This window comes from Phyllobates terribilis, unplaced genomic scaffold, assembly GCF_046119375.1.
Source record: "Phyllobates terribilis strain yellow unplaced genomic scaffold, ASM4611937v1 Scaffold_4__5_contigs__length_816908805, whole genome shotgun sequence".
NCBI classification, from domain to species: Eukaryota; Metazoa; Chordata; class Amphibia; order Anura; family Dendrobatidae; genus Phyllobates; species Phyllobates terribilis.
This window is the reverse complement of record NW_027362764.1, coordinates 676211061-676229065: the sequence shown is the minus strand read 5'-3', so window position 1 is coordinate 676229065 and position 18005 is coordinate 676211061. Positions and strand designations below refer to the sequence as shown.

The following is an 18005-nucleotide window of genomic DNA, read 5'->3' as shown; positions in this document are numbered from 1 at the left end:
AAAGAGAATGAATGTGTGCACTTGTGAAACGGAATGGAAAAAAGGCATAGAAGAGAGTGCCCCCTGCTGGTGGAAGGAAGGAAAAAGCAAAAGCCTACAGCACCTGGTATTCCCAGGCGGTCTCCTATCCAAGTACTATCCAGGCCCAACTCTGCTTAGCTTCCGAGATCAGGTGTGTTCAGGGTGGTGTGGCCGTAGGTGTAGACAAGCCTCTCACTTGCTGCTTTTCTACTTTGAAGTCTGGCTGCCAGCTGCCCTTTCCAGTGCTCAGCAAGACCAGGTCCTTTTGTGCTTTCCCTTCTCTTCAATTTTTTTGCTGGCTTCCTTAAAAGGTCTTGTAGACAGAAGGCCCCACTCAGAGCCGCTGAGCTCACTGATCGGCTGCAGCGCTGTCGACGGAACGTCAGCTTCACGGCTAATGCCACAGGCCGGGAGCAGAGGCGAGACTTACCGGTAGACCCGGGTAGGGTGAGTAGAGCGCGGTTAGTTGCTTTCTAATAGCCTGAAGCCGGGGATTAACTTTTAATGAAAGGGAACAATCCCTTTAACTGTCTGCAGCGCGCCACACCTAGGAAGCGCACTCTCACACACAAGCCAGCATGCACACGTGCTCGCACGTGACAACACCCCCTATCTGCCCCTACAACCTCTCCGTCACCATGCGTCAGACTCTCCTGCCTGTTTTATGATTTCAGGGCCCTAGCAGGAATCAGCCCCCCCTCCCCAATTCCTTCCGCACCTTCCTTGCCCTGAGGTTAGCTCTTTTTCAGCCGTCTGGCTTGGTTACACAAGCTTCTTTGCAGAGAAACATGTTACTTCTGCTGGACCTCGCTAGATGGCCGGCATCCAAAACCTTCCCTGGGCACCTGCTGAAAGCTTGGCCCCTTCACGGCCCCGGGTGCTTTTAATGCCATCATTTCCACACGGCGAGCTGCGGAGTCAATAAGCACTTCTAGCCGTGGCAAGGAGCTCGGTGTCAGGCCTGCGTGGTAGCGTACTTAGCTGCCAACTGGCTCAGAGGCCTTGGGGCTTCCATCATCTAAGTTACTTAAGGTCAGTGTCCGGCAAGGCGCCGTTCCATGCTAGCCGAGCTGGGCAGTAGGGCAAAACGTCATCAAAATGGTCTACAGCACCCGGTGTTCCCAGGAGGTCTCCCATACAAGAACTGTCCGAGCCAAGCCCTGCTTTGCTTCCGAGATCAGTCGAGATCAGGCGTATCCAAGGTGGTATGGCCAGTAGCCGCTGCTCGATCCATCGTCCGGCCAGCCTTTCTCAGGATCGCTTGGTGGCGAGCAATCTGGCCGTGACGGGGCGGGCTCCGAAGGGTCCATGCAAAGGCTGTGCCGTCCCTACAGGTGTGGTTTGATTCACCCGCCGCATCAGGTGTCTTCAAAAATGTCTCGGCGCATGGTCTCCTGCAGGCTAAACCCTTCATCGCGGTAATGTGACAGAAAGAGCAAGCTGGACCCGTAACTTGGGGGCGGAGCGAGACGTTCAGGGGTGAATGAAGGAAGAGGGTGAGATGGTTGCCAGTGACTTTGAGCTGTTCTTCAGGGGGGAGGGTCGTGCTGCCTGCATAGGTCTTCTGCTTGGGGTTACCGGTGGTTGCCTCCAGCCACGCGGGAGACGCTGTTCCTGGTGAAAAGGAGCCTAGTATTAAAAGTAAAGAAGCAACAATGCTGGAGGCCCACGGTGATCAGAAGGATGCTGGTATTTTGCAGAGATGAAATAGCGCAAGAGAGAAAGCAAATGAAAAAAAGAAAAGAGAATGAATGTGTGCACTTGTGAAAGGGAATGGAAAAAAGGCATAGAAGAGAGTGCCCCCTGCTGGTGGAAGGAAGGAAAAAGCAAAGGCCTACAGCACCTGGTATTCCCAGGCGGTCTCCCATCCAAGTACTAACCAGTAGAGATGAGCGTTGTTCTACTCGAACTGTTCGCCAATCTCAAATTCGAGCTGTTTTGGGCGGTGTTCGAGCCGTTCGGCGAACACAAACAATTTGAGAAAAATTCGGCTGTTCGAGGTTATGTTCAATAACTGTTCGTGCACCAAAATCATAACTGGATTTTTTCTCAGTAATGATGAAAATTAATGTTAATACGCAGTTTGAGTGTACAGCGGGGTGGGGGGAGGGGCAGGGGATGGATCTCTGCAGGAACAATGAAGATCTCCATTGTTTTTTCTCTTTCCCGCATTTGCAATGGGGAGGTGCAATCTGTCAGCCTATCAGCAGCGCACACACGGAGCGAAGTGCTTTTTTTCACACAAGCAAGGGCATGTGTCATTGGCAGTGTATGTCACATGTCCTTGCCCTATAAGACCAAGCCATTTTCCCCGTCGCCACCATTTTCTCACTGCTGCAGCTGCGTGTTAGACGGCACCGCTGTTGCTTGTTAATTTCAAGCCAATTTTCGCACAAATCTACAGATAGCTTGGGAGTAGGGAATAATTGTGATTGCAGTCCTTTTAAGGACTAGGTTACAGCATTTCCTACGACTTTTATCAGGCAGGTCTGTGCTCTTAAATAGATAGATTGTGAGAGTAAAGACTAATTGTAATTGGAGTCCTTTTCAGGACTAGGTTACATCAGTTCCTATCAGTTTTTGCCAGGCAGGTCTGTGCCAGTGCTGTGCAAGTTTTTTTCACAGCACTTGGCTGAATCTAGCAAAGCTAATCCTTTTTGGCCTATTGCAGAGTGTGTTAGTCAGTGGAGTAGCCTATCTGTGTTGCAAGATATACCACCTGTGTATAGAATACCAATTTTTTTACTGCACCTAGTGAAGTAAAATCTTTTGGGCATAGCATCATTCTATTAGTCCATCTATACTGACCTCCATCAGGTTGCAAATTGAATATAATTTTTTTCTGCATCTAGCTCTGAAAAAATATTGGGCTTCTAGCTGTGTGTGGGACTTGTTCTATTAATCCATCTATACAGACCTCCATCAGGTTGCAAACTGAATATATTTTTTTCTGCATCTACCTCTGAAAAAATATTGGGCTTCTAGCTGTGTGTGGGACTTGTTCTATTAATCCATCTATACAGACCTCCATCAGGTTGCAAACTGAATATATTTTTTCTGCATCTACCTCTGAAAAAATATTGGGCTTCTAGCTGTGTGTGGGACTTGTTCTATTAATCCATCTATACAGACCTCCATCAGGTTGCAAACTGAATATATTTTTTTCTGCATCTACCTCTGAAAAAATATTGGGCTTCTAGCTGTGTGTGGGACTTGTTCTATTAATCCATCTATACAGACCTCCATCAGGTTGCAAACTGAATATATTTTTTTCTGCATCTACCTCTGAAAAAATATTGGGCTTCCAGCTGTGTGTGGGACTTGTTCTATTAATCCATCTATACAGACCTCCATCAGGTTGCAAACTGAATATATTTTTTTCTGCATCTACCTCTGAAAAAATATTGGGCTTCTAGCTGTGTGTGGGACTTGTTGTATTAGTCCATCTATACTGACCTCCATCAGGTTGCAAACTGAATATATTTTTTTCTGCATCTACCTCTGAAAAAATATTGGGCTTCTAGCTGTGTGTGGGACTTGTTGTATTAGTCCATCTATACTGACCTCCATCAGGTTGCAAACTGAATATATTTTTTTCTGCATCTACCTCTGAAAAAATATTGGGCTTCTAGCTGTGTGTGGGACTTGTTCTATTAATCCATCTATACAGACCTCCATCAGGTTGCAAACTGAATATATTTTTTTCTGCATCTACCTCTGAAAAAATATTGGGCTTCTAGCTGTGTGTGGGACTTGATCTATTAATCCATCTATACAGACCTGCATCAGGTTGCAAACTGAATATATTTTTTTCTGCATCTACCTCTGAAAAATATTGGGCTTCTAGCTGTGTGTGGGACTTGTTCTATTAATCCATCTATACAGACCTCCATCAGGTTGCAAACTGAATATATTTTTTTCTGCATCTACCTCTGAAAAAATATTGGGCTTCTAGCTGTGTGTGGGACTTGTTGTATTAGTCCATCTATACTGACCTCCATCAGGTTGCAAACTGAATATATTTTTTTCTGCATCTACCTCTGAAAAAATATTGGGCTTCTAGCTGTGTGTGGGACTTGTTGTATTAGTCCATCTATACTGACCTCCATCAGGTTGCAAACTGAATATATTTTTTTCTGCATCTACTTCTGAAAAAATATTGGGCTTCTAGCTGTGTGTGGGACTTGTTCTATTAATCCATCTATACAGATCTCCATCAGGTTGCAAACTGAATATATTTTTTTCTGCATCTACCTCTGAAAAAATATTGGGCTTCTAGCTGTGTGTGGGACTTGTTGTATTAGTCCATCTATACTGACCTCCATCAGGTTGCAAACTGAATATATTTTTTTCTGCATCTACCTCTGAAAAAATATTGGGCTTCTAGCTGTGTGTGGGACTTGTTGTATTAGTCCATCTATACTGACCTCCATCAGGTTGCAAACTGAATATATTTTTTTCTGCATCTACCTCTGAAAAAATATTGGGCTTCTAGCTGTGTGTGGGACTTGTTCTATTAATCCATCTATACAGACCTGCATCAGGTTGCAAACTGAATATATTTTTTTCTGCATCTAGCTCTGAAAAAATATTGGGCTTCTAGCTGTGTGTGGGACTTGTTGTATTAGTCCATCTATACTGACCTCCATCAGGTTGCAAACTGAATATATTTTTTTCTGCATCTACCTCTGAAAAAATATTGGGCTTCTAGCTGTGTGTGGGACTTGTTCTTTTAATCTATCTATACAGACCTCCATCAGGTTGCAAATTGAATATAATTTTTTTCTGCATCTAACCCAGCCAATAGTTTTGGCCTAATACCACAGTTTGGCCACTCAGCTCTGCTCGGTTCCCATCCATTGTTTTTTTGTGCAAACAACTCCAGAGTTGTGAATTAGTTAACCACCAAAATGAGTGGAAAAAGGCCTGCTGCTGGTGGAAAGGGGAATAGGCGTATTGGGAAGGGGAAAAAAGGTTGTGTCCGTGGGGTAGGTGTTAAAGCAACAGTAACATCTGCAGAAGAAAGACCATCTTCCAGCCAAACTAAAATGTCTACTTCTTTTAGCGGACAATGTGATAAGATCCCTTCCTTATGGCCACGCCAATCGCTACAAATTCCAGATGAGGCACAAAAACAGCAGGTGCTTCAACGGATATCAAGTGCTCCTTTAAGTGGGCTCTCCTCCACATCAACTTCAACATCACAAATACTCCAGTCCTCAAAGGTGTCACCCCAATCGCACTTGCTTCCTCACAGCTCCAAAATCTCCAGCTGCCCGTCTGAGTATGAGGTAGAACAGATGGTTGAGTCTGCAGAGCTGTTTACTCATACTATAGCCTGGGAATCAGAGGTTGACTCCAGCGCTTCTGTGAATCCAGACGAGGAAATGATCTGCACTGATGCCCAGAATCTTTATGAGTCGGATCCAGGACCAGACGCAGAAGGTTCTGACCATAATGTAGACCCTCATTCCCAAACTGTAACTCCTGTTGGTGGAGACAATGAGGAAGACGATGATAAGACTCAAATACCTGATTGGAGCGACAACTTTAGTTTTTTGTCAGGGCAGGAACAGGTTGGCTCTGAGGACGACGGGTGTGATAACGCACAGGGTGATGATGATGAGTTTGGAGATCCCACTTACTGTCAACCCACAGTCAGCCAAGAGATGAGGTCAGCAGAGGAGGTGGAGGAAGATGCTAGTGACGACGAGGTCAGGTTGCGCCTTCCTGGACAGAGACGTAGTACTGGAAGCACGTCAACAACTGCATCCTCAAACACAACTCTGCCTCTCACCACAAGTCGTGGTGGCTCTTCAGGTCGCATGGGTGCTAAGCCTTGCATAGCCTGGGCATTTTTTCAGATCGATAAAGATGACCCAACTCGTGTTATCTGTAACATTTGTCAGCAAAAGCTAAGTAGAGGCCAAAAAATACATAGTTTGAGTACTTCATGCATGAACCGGCACATGGACATGAAGCATAAGTTGCAGTGGGAAGCTCAGTGTGCTACAATGCGGCCTAGCCGGCCGGGCCAACCACCGTCTGCCATATCTTGTGCATCCGCGGCCTCTTCATCCTCTGTGACTGGGGGGACAGCAGTCACACCTGTTTTGGGGCGCAGACCTGCCACCTCTTTACCCGCAACAGCCAGCGTGATTGGCAGGTCATCATTTTCTTTGGAGGTGGTAACACCAGCTGGTGTTGAGCGCTGTCCGACATCGATAGCACCACCTTTGGATCAAGGCAACCTAACATGTCCGCCTGCATCTTCCTCACAGACCGGCAGTTTGCCGGGGACACCCTTATCAACCCCGTCTAAGCACAATAGCCAGCCCTCAGTCCCTCAGATGTGGACAAGTAAAAGACCATTTCCTCCTAGCCACGAAAAAGCTAACAGGTTGAATTTCACCATCTGCAAGCTCTTGGCTACAGAAATGCTGCCTTTCCGCCTGGTGGACACAGAGGATTTTCGAGACCTTATGTCCGTCGCAGTGCCCCAGTACCAGATGCCCAGTCGGCACTACTTCTCAAAGAAAGGTGTGCCTGCGCTCCAACAGCATGTCGCACACAACATCACCGCTTCTTTGAGAAACTCTGTGTGTGACAGGGTGCATTTCACCACAGACACTTGGACGAGTAGGCATGGACAGGGGCGTTACATGTCGCTGACTGGGCACTGGGTAACTATGGTGACAGCAGGACAAGGGGCTGCTGTCCAAGTCTTGCCGTCCCCACGAGTTGTGCGTCAATCCTCTTTATGTCAAAGTTCCTCCACTGCTTCTGCCTCCTCAACCTCCTCTCGGTCTTCCACCTGCACCCAAAGCCTGTCTGGTCATGCCACAAGCTTTCTAACTGCGCAGAAGGGATCCTGCACACCTCCTTACTATGCTGGCAGTAGGGCTCAACGTCATCAGGCGGTTTTTACATTGAAATGTCTGGGAAATGTGAGTCACACAGCTGAGGAGTTGTGGTCAGCTCTGGAGAACCAATTTCATGAATGGTTGTCTCCACTGGACCTGAAACCACGGAAGGCCGTGTGCAACAATGCTGCAAACCGGGGTGCGGCCCTTCGCCGGGGCAATGTCACACACGTGCCTTGTATGGCTCACGTGTTGAACCTGGTTGTCCAGCAATTTTTAGCCCACTATCCCAGACTAGATGGCCTTCTGCAGAGGGCACGGTCGCTGTGTGCTCACTTCCGCCGTTCGCATCCCGCAGCTCAGCGACTTACATCTCTACAGAAGTCGTTGGGCTTGCCACTTCACCGGCTAAAATGCGATGTGCCTACCCGGTGGAATTCAACTCTGCACATGTTGCAGCGACTGTGGCAGCACCGACAAGCCCTGGTGCAATACGTTCTGACGTATAGCCTGGGCCAACGAGATTCAGAGGTGGGGCAAATCACGCTGGATTAGTGGTCTCAGATCAGGGACCTATGCACCCTTCTGCACAGTTTTGAAATGGCGACGAAGATGTTTAGTGCTGACGATGCCATTATCAGCATGACTATTCCGGTGATTTACATGCTGAAGCACATGTTAAACAGAATTCGGAGTCAGGTGGTGGCACAAGAGGAGGTGGAGGAAGTAGAGGAGGAGGAGTTGTATGCGGAAGGGCTAACATCTGCAAGGTCCAGACGGTCGGCAGCACCAAGGCGGCAGGCATGTGAGGGTGGGGGAGATGGTTTTACCAGGGCGCATGGTAGCAGCCAAACTAGTGAGGAAGGTGCAGGAGCCCAGGAAGAAGTGGAGGACGAACTGATGGAAGACTCATCAGATGAGGGAGACCTTGATCACATTTCTGTTGTGCGAGGTTGGGGGGAGAGGACAGAGGAAGGAAGCATGATTGTTACCTCGCCACCAACACAACAGGGACTTGGCGCTCCTGGATGCGCAACACACATGAGTGCCTTCTTGCTGCACTACCTGCAACATGACCCTCGAATTGTGAGAATTAGAAATAATCCTGACTACTGGGTTGCCACACTGTTAGATCCCCGGTACAAAAGTAAATTTGCAGAAATTATTCCTGCCATAGAAAGGGATGCACGCATGCAGGAGTATCAGCAGAGACTGTTGCAGAATCTTACATGTGCTTTTCCACAAAATACCAGTGGTGCACGTAGTGAATCTCACAGTTCCAACTTGCCAACCGTGGGACCGTCAAGTGTTCAGCACTCAAACCGTAACAGAACCACAGTACCTGCTGGTAACATCAATTTTGCGGAATCATTTCACCACTTTTTTAGCCCATCCTTTGCAAGGCCACAGGAGACAAGAAGTCTGACACATAGTCAACGCCTAGAGACGATGGTACAGGAGTATCTCCAAGTAAACATTGAAGCCACGACTGTGTCACTGGACCCTTGATCTTTTTGGGCTTCCAATCTGGATAAATGGCCGAAGCTAGCCACTTACGCCTTGGAGATATTGTCATGCCCCGCAGCCAGCGTTCTGTCTGAACGTGTGTTCAGCGCTGCTGTTGGTGTGCTGACAGATAAGCGCACGCGGCTCTCCACTGATAATGTAGACAGACTCACGTTCATAAAGATGAACAAATCATGGATCCGAAACGACTTTTCTACCCCTGTGTCATCCTGGGGAGAGTAAAAGCTTGATGATTGGTTAAAATCACCCTACCAACCGTTTTAAGCTTTCAAATTACTAATCATGTTTATCTGTATCTTGGCTGGAAAATAATTTGGGCTTTGTAGCAGTGTGCAGCACTGATCCTATTAGGCCATCTATACTAAAGCTTCACCAGATTTAAAATTAATAATAATTTTAAGCTGCATCTAGCCCGGAAAATAATTTTGGGGCTCCGAGATGCGCAAGACACATAAGTGCCTTCTTGCTGCACTACCTGCAGCATGACCTCATATTGTCAGAATTCGAAGTAGACATGACTACTGGGTTGCCACACTCTTAGATCCCCCAAACTTTTCAATCAACCTTTTCATTTTAATAAAGACCAAAAAAATGGTCATTTTTGAAATTATAAGCATTAGCAGGTTGTTAGAAACTGAAATCAAACAGTTTTCAACTCAAAACTTTATTCTAGGTGATGTTACATTTTCACATAGGACCCCTTGTTCGAAAGGAGCTTCTGAACTCTCTCGTCCATTGAATTTGTCAGGTTTTGGATGGTTTCTGCTTCAATTGTTTTGCATGAGGACAGAATACCCTCCCAGAGCTGTTGCTTAGATGTGAACTGCCTCCCGCCATCATAGACACTCCTTTTAATGATGCTCCAAAGGTTCTGAATGGGGTACAGGTCAGGGGAGCATGGGGGTCACACCATAAGTTTGTCCCCTTTTATACCCATATCAGCCAGAGATGCAGATGTTTTATGTGCAGCATGAGATGGTGCATTATCATGCAGAAAAATGATCTTGCTGTGAAATACACGGTTCTTCTTCTTGAACCATGGCAGGAAGTGCTGTTTGAGAAAATCCACATACATTATGGAGTTCATCTTTAGCGCCTTCAGGGATCCTAAAGGGGCCGACAATCTCTCTCCCCATGATTCCAGCCCAAAACATTACTCCACCTCCTCCTTGTTGGCGCTGTAGCCGTGTTTGCGTGGGGTGTCCATCAACCAGCCATCCTCCACTCCATCCATCTGGACCATCGAGCGCTGCACGGCACTCATCCGTGAACAAAACAGTTTTGAAATCAGTCTTCATGTAATGTTTGGCCCACTGGAGCCGTTTCTGCTTGTGTGAAGTGGATAGAGGAGGTCGACAGGATGGCGTATGCACAGCTGCAAACCTCTGAAGGACCCTGCATCTTGTTGTTCGGGGGACGTTGGAGGCACAAGCAGCTTCAAAAACTTGTCTGCTGCTATGACAAGGCTTTTTTGCCGCTGCTCTTTCAACCTGACGTAATTGCCTGTAGGAAAGACTCCTCAATTTGCCCTTATCAGCACGCACACGTGTGTACTGTGAATCAGCTACATACTTCTTGATTGCCAAGACACTTCATCCTGATCATCGCACAATGTTGATTGTAGTCATGCCTTGACCTAAACACTCCACAATTTGTTGCTTCTCAGCAGCCGACACATCCTTTTTCTTTCCCATTTTGGCAGAAAATGTAGGCTGCTTAATAATGTGAGACAGCCTTCTTAAGTAGTCTTGCCTTTCATTGGACACACCTGCCAAACTAATTAGCACAGGTGTCTGCAATTGCTTACAGTGATATAAAGAGCCCTGACACACATCACCATCAATGAGTTTAACTGACAAACAAACAAATTCTTCCCTTATCACTCCTAAACACTTTTTGCATAATAATTTGGAACGCAGTGTACATGTGCTTTTCCACAAAACACCAGTGGTTCACGTAGTGAATCTTACAGTTCTAACTTGCCAACCGTGGTCTGTATGGAATTGTTCAATAAAGGGCCCAAAATTAAGATAACATAGATGGGAGAGGTCTCTATGAATAGGAATTCCTAAGTATTTGATACCCTGTGAGGGCCAGGCAAAGGGAAAGTTGGACTGGATGGAATCCTATATGGATTTGGGGAGGGAGACATCGAGGGCCTCAGACTTCGCTGCATTGATTTTAAAATTTGACCATGTAACAAAGTGATCTATTTCAGCCATAACAGCATGGATGGATATATGTGATTGAGTGATATATACTAGGACATCATCAGCAAATAGAGAGCACTTGTACTCGGTGCCTCCCACCTCAATCCACCTAATATTGGGGTTATGGCGAATTGATGAGAGCAGGTGCTCCGTCACTAGGATGTATAAGAGAGGGGACAGAGGACATCCCTGCCTTGTCCCATTGGTGATTGTGAAAGGTGATGAAAATGTTCTGATGCACCCCCTGGGCCTTGGGACACCCGGAGCCGGACCCTTTTTGGTGGATGCTGGTGGTTGTAGTCTTCGTGGCGGCGACCCGGTCTGTGGCTCAGGGTGGTCAAACCAGTGGCGGAACTATTTATGTGGTTTTGATGTTTAAATGTCCGACTACGCCACCCGTGGATTGCGGTCAGAGTGAACCGCCGCTGCAGGGCAGACCGCTGAGGCTGGTGTTGTGGGTGCAGCAGAGCGTAGCATAACTCCCCACGGGAGGAGTATAGCCTCAGGGCAGTGTGTGCGGAGGATGGGGGTGATGGTGCAGGGCAGCAGCAGTAATGACACGGAGTCAGTGATGCAGTCCAGGGCCTTTACTCACAGTTCTTATTATCCAGACCACGTCTGCAGGTAACGGCTGCCCACGTTGTACTGTGCTCACCAGGTGAGGGGCTCAGACAACTCCCAGATAACTTTGGAGCGCTTCACAGGACCCCCTTTGTGTGTCCTTTGTCTGGCCTTTCTTACCAACCCTTCTGTCCGGATGCCTCGGGCCTCCTCTTGGTAAACTTGGCGCCAGTTTCCCTGACCCTATGTGGTGCCTTCCTAGCGGGTGTAGCGAGGGGCTGCGCCACATAAAATGTCACAGCCTCCGGTTTCTAGCTGAGGGTCGTTTCCTGCCTCCACTAGTTTCGGGGACCGGTCTCCCCCTTTGGCCAGACCCCTCCACGCAGGTGGATTCGGGCGTGCGGTGGCGACTCGCCCGTCCGCACCCCTGGGATCCCTTCATTCCTCGTTCCTGGAGCCTTCTCGCTCCTCTTCCTTCCTACTCCCTCTTCCAAGCCTGGGCCTCTGTTACTAGGCCCGCCGCCGGAGCAGAGCTCATGCAGAGCCCCTGCTCCCTGCCACTTCTGCTCAGACTTCTCTGCACTGAACTAAGATGGTGCCCACCTTTTATACTCCCTTCTCAATGCACCCAGGAACTGCTTCCTCCCTGCTCCTGCACTACAGGGTTCCCCTTCCTCAGTGTTCCCTCCCCCCACTCCAGCCAGGGACAGGGACTGTCGTGCCCATCTCAGAGGCATATTGGTCGCCCTGCCCCACGGCAATGTGGTGTAATGCATGCAGGTGTCGGGTCCTGATCCACACTCCATCCTTACCTGAGAGTGAGATATCACACCTCTGGGTGAGGTGCAATACCTCTGTAGCAACCGAGCCCTCAGGGTGCTACAGTTCCATTTATCTTCAGCCTAGGTGACGTATTGTGATACAGGGCCGTGATTTTGGCTATAAAAGGGTCCCCTAGACCCCTACCCCAAGCTTTTCAAGAGAATCATATATGGCGTGCCAGGAGACTCTATGGAATGCTTTCTCAGAATCCAACGAGAGTATCTAATTACAAATTTTTAACTGCATCTAGCCCAGGAAATACTTTGTGCCTAGTAGCAGGGTCTGCTAATCAGCGGATTATCCCGGCTGTTAAGCAAGCTACACCACCTGTAGTTTGGACACTTCATTTTTTCAAAGGAACTGCTTCGGGACCACAGGATACTCAGTGAAGAGCATCAGGAGGTACCCCAAGGCATAGGGGCTCGGACTGGCAGTAGGATGCCTTGCGGTGGACAGCCGAGCTCGATCCTTATAAAAGCTTTTTAACTGCAGCAGCTTTAGTGGACGCTACTGGAGCTGGAATTACGCGGCTGCTGGCATGAGACTTGCCCTCCAATAGATCCTTGTAAATGGATTTAAAGTGTATTCATTCAAATTAGAGAGACAATTTAAATTAAAAAGCTTAGAGCTGCCTCCACCACAGGGGGGCTCGCTCGACCCACCAGCGAACAGGCACCAGTATTGGGAGAGGGGGGCTGACCATCAGGTTCACCGTGGCTCTGGCACAAACCCGGCGACACGGAGGTGGCACGGGCAGGAGCGGACTGGCTGTCTCGGCTTCTCACTTTTTGGATTTTAGAAGGGCATGACATGCCTATCTGTGTCTCCCCCCCCTTTTACTCCTCCACCTCTTTTATTTTCGCATGACTGTATGTACTTGTCACTTTTCCATGTGTTAGTTATGTCTTCTGAGCAGTTTGTCAGCTTTTGGACACCTTTGAAGGTGTTTCCTATGTGTTTTTGTTTGCCTGCCATTGGTTTTAACGGTGTTCGACGAACAGTTCGGCGAACACACGGGTGTTCGACGAACCGAACCGAACTCGAACACTACGGGGGTGGCTCAACACTACTAACCAGGCCCGACCCTGCTTAGCTTCCAAGATCAGATGAGTTCGGGCGTGTTCAGGGTGGTTTGGCAGTAGGCAGAGACATGCCTCTCACTTGCTGCTTTTCTACTTTGACGTCTGGCTGCCGGCTGCCCTTTCCAGTGCTCAGCAAGACAGGGTCCTTTTGTGCTTTCACTTCTCTTCAATTTTTTTTCTGGCTTCCTTAAAAGGTCGTGTAGACACAACACCCCACTCAGAGCCGCCGAGCTCACTGATCGGCTGCAGCGCTGTCGACGGAACGTCAGCTTCACGGCCAATGCCACAGGCCGGGAGCAGAGGCGAGACTCACCGGTAGACCCGGGTAGGGTGAGTAGAGCGCAGTTAGTTGCTTTCTAATAGGCTGCAGCCGGGGATTAACTTTTAATGAAAGATAACAATCCCTTTGACTGTCTGCAGCGTGCCACACCTAGGAAGCGCACTCTCACACAGAAGCCAGCATGCACACGTGCTCGCACGTGACAACACCCCCTATCTGCCCCTACAACCTCTCCATCACCATGCGTCAGACTCTCCTGCCTGTTTTATGATTTCAGGGCCCTAGCAGGAATCACCCCCCCTCCCCAATTCCTTCCGCACCTTGCTTGCACTGAGGTTAGCTCTTTGTCAGCCGTCTGGCTTGGTTACACAAGCTTCTTTGCAGAGAAACATGTTACTTCTGCTGGCCCTGGCTAAGCGGCCGGCATCCAAAACCATCCCTTAGCACCTGGTGAAAGCCTGGCCCCTTCACGGCCCCGGGTGCTTTTAACGCCATCATTTCCACACGGCGAGCTGCGGAGACAATAAGCACTCCTAGCTGTAGCAAAGAGCTCGGTGTCAGGCCTGCATAAAGGCGGCGGGGTAGCGTGCTTAGCTGCCAACTGGCTCAGAGACCTTGGGGCTTCCATCATCTAAGTTACTTAAGGTCGGTGTCCGGCAAGGCGCCGTTCCATGCTAGCCGAGCTGGGCAGTAAGGCAAAACGTCATCAAAATGGTCTACAGCACCCAGTGTTCCCAGGATGTCTCCCATCCAAGTACTGTCCGAGCCCAGCCCTGCTTTGTTTCCAAGATCAGACGAGATCGGGCATATCCAAGGTGGTATGGCCAGTAGACGCTGCTCGATTCATCGCCCGGTCAGCCTTTCTCAGGATCGCTTGGTGGCGAGCAATCTGGCCGTGACGGGGCGGGCTCCGAAGGGTCCATGCAAAGTCTGTGCCGTCTCTACAGGTGTGGTTTGTTTAGCAGTGATTCACCCGCCGCATCAGGTGTCTTCAAAAATGTCTCGGCGCAGGGTCTCCTGCAGGCTAAACCCTTCATTGCGGTAATGTGACAGAAAGAGCAAGCTGGACCCGTAACTTGGGGGCGGAGCGAGATATCCAGTGGTGAATGAAGGAAGAGGGTGAGATGGTTGCCAATGACTTTGAGCTGATCTTCAGGGTTGAGGGTCGTGTTGCCTGCAAAGGTCTTCTGCTTGGGGTTACCGGTGGTTGCCTCCAGCAACGCGGAAGACGCTGGTCCTGGTGAAAAGGAGCCTAGTATTAAAAGTAAAGAAGCAACAATGCTGGAGGCCCACGGTGATGAGAAGGATGCTGGTATTTTGCAGAGATGAAATAGCGCAAGAGTGAAAGCAAATGAAAAAAAGAAAAGAGAATGAATGTGTGCACTTGTGAAAGGGAATGGAAAAAAGGCATAGAAGACAGTGCCCCCTGCTGGTGGAAGGAAGGAGAAAAAAAGCAAAAGCCTACAGCACCTGGTATTCCCAGGCAGTCTCCCATCCAAGTACTAACCAGGCCCAACCCTGCTTAGCTTCTGAGATCAGACAAGATCAGGCGTGTTCAGGGTGGTGTGGCCATAGGTAGAAACATTTCTCTCACTTGCTGCTTTTCTACTTTGAAGTCTGGCTGCCGGCTGCCCTTTCCAGTGCTCAGCAAGACCAGGTCCTTTTGTGCTTTCCCTTCTCTTCAATTTTTTTGCTGGCTTCCTTAAAAGGTCTTGTAGATACAACGCCCCACTCAGAGCCGCTGAGCTCACTGATCGGCTGCAGCGCTGTCGACGGAACGTCAGCTTCACGGCCAATGCCACAGGCCGGGAGCAGAGGCGAGACTCACCGGTAGACCCGGGTAGGGTGAGTAGAGCGCGGTTAGTTGCTTTCTAATAGCCTGCAGCCGCTGATTAACTTTTAATGAAAGGGAACAATCCCTTTGACTGTCTGCAGCGCGCCACACCTAGGAAGCGCACTCTCACACACAAGCCAGCATGCACACGTGTTCGCACGTGACAACACCCCCTATCTGCCCCTACAACCTCTCCGTCACCATGCGTCAGACTCTCCTGCCTGTTTTATGATTTCAGGGCCCTAGCAGGAATCACCACCCTCCCCTCCCCAATTCCTTCCTTGCCCTGAGGTTAGCTCTTTGTCAGCCGTCTGGCTTGGTTACACAAGCTTCTTTGCAGAGAAACATGTTACTTCTGCTGGCCCTCGCTAGGCGGCCGGCATCCAAAACCTTCCCTGGGCACCTGCTGAAAGCCTGGCCCCTTCACGGACCCGAGTGCTTTTAACGCCATCATTTCCACACGGCGAGCTGCGGAGTCAATAAGCACTCCTATCCGTGGCAAGGAGCTCGGTGTCAGGCCTGCGTGAAGGCAGCGGGGTAGCGTACTTAGCTGCCAACTGGCTCAGAGGCCTTGGGGCTTCCATCATCTAAGTTACTTAAGGTCGGTGTCCGGCAAGGCGCCGTTCCATGCTAGCCGAGCTGGGCAGTAGGTAAAAACGTCATCAAAATGGTCTACAGCACCCGGAGCTCCCAGGAGGTCTCCCATCCAAGTACTGTCTGAGCCCAGCCCTGCTTTGCTTCCGAGATCAGATGAGATCAGGTGTATCCAAGGTCGTATGGCCAGTAGACGCTGCTCGATCCATCGCCCAGCCAGCCTTTCTTAGGATCGCTTGGTGGCGAGCAATCTGGCCAAGACGAGGCGGGTTCCGAAGGGTCCATGCAAAGGCTGTGCCATCCCTAAAGGTGTGTTTTGTTTAGCAGTGATTCACCCGCCGCATCAGGTGTCTTCAAAAATGTCTCGGCGCAGAGTCTCCTGCAGGCTAAACCCTTCATCGCGGTAATGTGACAGAAAGAGCAAGCTGGACCCGTAACTTGGGGGCTGAAAGAGACGTCCAGGGGTGAATGAAGGAAGAGGGTGAGATGGTTGCCAGTGACTTGGAGCTGCTCTTCAGGGGGGAGGGTCGTGTTGCCTGCAAAGGCCTTCTGCTTGGGGTTACCGGTGGTTGCCTCCAGCCACCCGGGAGATGCTGGTGCTAGTGAAAAGGAGCCTAGTATTAAAAGTAAAGAAGCAACAATGCTGGAGGCCCACGGTGATCAGAAGGATGCTGGTATTTTGCAGAGATAAAATAGCGCAAGAGAGAAAGCAAATGAAAAAAAGAAAAGAGAATGAATGTGTGCACTTGTGAAAGGGAATGGAAAAAAGGCATAGAAGAGAGTGCCCCCTGCTGGTGGAAGGAAGGAAAAAGCAAAAGCCTACAGCACCTGGCATTCCCAGGCGGTCTCTGTTAAATGGTTAATTATGGAAATTCATTTGGAATGTTAATCGATAATCATTTTTCTGAGTTCTATGCCTCAGCCATCGTGTCTAGTTGACATGCGCTATTTGTGTGTGTATTTTTGGTACACTACCATATGTAGAACAGGTGTCCATACGACTGGCTATAAAAGCCCATGGTACAGAAAGGGGGGGCTCTCTTGCTCTGCCCACCCCACAAGACACAGAATCTTCATGCTGAGAAGCAGATGACATGTAGGCCTGGACACATGCTGGACAAAGACATGATTTACCAGCCAGGATCCAAGGAAAGATGGGTGAATCTCAACAATTAAGCTAATTATGGACAAATGGACAATTACTTTATAACTAATTATTGTATGTACCTGCTGCAATCTGATTCTTTTTAATGGACAATCCAAGAATAAATAGATACATTTTTTTATAAGAATATCGTGATACTGATACTTTGAGAAGTCCTCAGTAGAAAAAAATAATACAGGAAGAGTATTATTTTACAATGGTGAGCCAGCCAGTCCTGTTTTTTTGTTTTTTAAATTAAGTAAGTGAATTTCTTCCGTGAACAAGGGGGGAGTCCTGACGAGCTGAACAGCTGTTGTTCACGTGTCAGTAAATTCACTAGTTTGTCACGAGAAGCAGAAAGGACCTACAGACTGAGGAAAGACAGGAAGCAGAGGTACTAACAAGGAACAGAATCACACAGGAAAAGAATCAGACGAACTGAAGACAGGACGTGCTGATAAAGAGAAGCCAAGAAATCTTAAGGTAAGCAAAATATGGATATAATTTCTTCTTTTGCTAAACAAAGTAATATTAATTTCAAAGTTAATGTAGGAGATGACATAGAAGTTTTGTGGCTCAGTTTATACAAAGAATGTGAATTGCAGAATTTACAGTTAACTTCTAAATTGGTAAATAGAGACAAACAGAAATTGAGAAATATTCTACATTTGGTAGATTTTTTTCATAGTCTTGTGTTAGAGATTTCTAAGCAGGAAAATAGTGTAGAAGTGTCAGACGGTGATACTGATTCTGACTGTAATGTGGAAAATGAACAAGAAGTAAGACACGTGTCTGTAACTGAAGGTGACCTTGGGTCTGACCAAGAGACGGACATACAGAAACCTGACATGGGAGGAGACATGACTGACATACGAGAAACCGACATACTAGGTGATGTGGGAGGAGACGTGAGTGACGTAGGAGGAACGGACGTACAAGAGCCACTAAAAATATCAGAGAATTCTGGAATTACCCAGGCTCAACTCCAAATTAAAATGAGGAAAAATTTGCTGAAATTATACAAAATCATGCCAAAATATGATGTCAAAATCCATGCCTGTAGAAAT

General features: G+C 48.3%; 1 non-coding gene and 4 pseudogenes across 1 annotated transcript; all 5 read right to left on the bottom strand.

The window, feature by feature from the left end:
• Positions 1-91: 91 nt before the first annotated feature.
• On the bottom strand, positions 92-200 carry LOC141268921 (5S ribosomal RNA; annotated as a pseudogene).
• A 921-nt stretch (positions 201-1121) lies between these two features.
• Positions 1122-1241, bottom strand: LOC141270130 (5S ribosomal RNA; annotated as a pseudogene).
• A 12838-nt stretch (positions 1242-14079) lies between these two features.
• LOC141269185 (5S ribosomal RNA) lies at positions 14080-14199 on the bottom strand (annotated as a pseudogene).
• Positions 14200-14824: 625 nt separating this feature from the next.
• Positions 14825-14943, bottom strand: LOC141266557 (5S ribosomal RNA). The gene has a single exon (XR_012320591.1). It is a non-coding gene; the product is annotated as a 5S ribosomal RNA (ribosomal RNA).
• A 926-nt stretch (positions 14944-15869) lies between these two features.
• LOC141268373 (5S ribosomal RNA) lies at positions 15870-15989 on the bottom strand (annotated as a pseudogene).
• Positions 15990-18005: the final 2016 nt, after the last annotated feature.